Genomic DNA, 1,895 nt, shown 5'->3' on the forward strand with positions numbered 1-1,895 from the left:
GTATATATACTTATAACACATGCATATATACATACGATACCTAAATATAAAAATATAACACATAAAATTCAAGAAAATCAAGAAAGGCCGAATAGTTGTTAAATACATGCATTGGTTATGTTTGATTTACAGTCGTTATGCTGCTGAAATAATTACATACATAACCTCACCCGTTTTTGTTTTGGTGAACCATATGAGTGATTTCAATCGCTTAGGGGTGAGTCATAATCTAGTACCGACAGCCCTCTCCCTGATGAGGCATCTCTTTGGGAGCAAAATGTCGGAGGACGGAGGAAAGGCCGAATATTTGATTTCGGGACCACCCAGAATCCCTCTTATGCTATGACGGGTAGATGTAGCAATAGCGGGTCATCATACGAGTCAAGAGCGGAGGTACGTTGGTTATATTGTTATAAACTTTCTCATTACTAAAATTGCGAACAAATTACTGATTTCGAATAATATTGAATATTTACAGGTAACGGAGTTGAGAGAGAAGTTGTCAAGGGTAGAAGAGGAACTCAAGACCGAACGGAAGAATAGGGCAGATTTGGAGGCCAGACAAGCTGCCTCGGCAGCTGAACAGGCCAGACAAGTTGTTGCATTAGCCCAATAGGCCCATTATAGGAGCATTTTGCTGCGTTTATGCGGCAATCAGGATACGTTTTCCCGCCTCCCCCACCTCCCGATAGTTAGATTGTATGTATTCGAAGATTAAATTGTATGAATTGAATATTTTAAATTGTATGAATTCATATTTTAAATCGTATGAATTGGTTACTTTGTTCACAGATTTGGTTTGTTATATTATTATTTCCAGGTTTTTTACATAAATAAATACAGGATTTATGCATTTTTTAAAAATTTATTTTTTAATTTTATACAAATTAGCGACGGATTAGCGAGGGAAAATCCGTCGCTGAAAGTCCTTGAAATTCCCTCGCAGATCCGTCGCTAAAAGTTCTCTCGCAGATCTGTCGCTGAAACTTCCCTCGCAGATCCGTCGCTGAAAGTTCCCTCGCAAATCCGTCGCTGAAAGTTCCCTCGCAAATCCGTCGCTGAAACTTCCCTNGTCGCTGAAACTTCCCTCGCAGATCCGTCGCTGAAAGTTCCCTCGCAAATCCGTCGCTGAAAGTTCCCTCGCAAATCCGTCGCTGAAACTTCCCTCGCAGATCCGTCGCTGAAAGTTCACTCGCAAATCCGTCGCTGAAAAATCCGTCGCAGATCCGTCGCTGAAAGTTTCGTCGCAGATTCGTCGCTGAATTATCCATCGCAGATCCCTCGCTGATCCGTCGCTAAATACTTTCCTCGCTGATCCGTCGCTGAAAGTGTCCATCGCAAATCCGTCGCTGATCCGTCGCTGATAGCATTACCTACGACTGTTTGACCGACGGAGTATCAGCGACGGATTACCCTTTCAGCGACGGATTTGCGAGAGATTTTTCCCTCGCTGATACTCTGCATTTTTGTAGTGTGATCACCTTTCATCTCAAACCCACCTATGGATTGCGTTTGATACGGGAATTGATTTGGTGCATTTCATCTCAGTGCATCTCATCCTAACGTGCATCCAAGGGTGAGAATCCCTTCTTACGCTTTTCACTTTAACTCTCCTTCTCACACAGGAACCCAACCCTATGTGTGTATGTGCGCGTTGTGTATAGGGTTGGGTTCCCAGTGAGAATTGAAGTTGCGATGAGAAGGGTAAGAAGGGATCTCCACCCTTGGATCAATCTTGATTGAAGATCAACACTGTTGGTCCCGAAAGGGTCTACAAGATAAGAAACAGTTTGTAGAAAGGGGGGGATGAATACAAACACAAGTTTTTCAAATTTAAAATATATATTGATAGAGAAGATCAATACAGATTTTACAAGATTGTTTGCGGAAAGATA

The sequence above is a fragment of the Cynara cardunculus genome (assembly GCF_001531365.2).
Source record: "Cynara cardunculus var. scolymus isolate 2C chromosome LG 1, CcrdV1, whole genome shotgun sequence".
Lineage (NCBI taxonomy): Eukaryota > Viridiplantae > Streptophyta > Magnoliopsida > Asterales > Asteraceae > Cynara > Cynara cardunculus.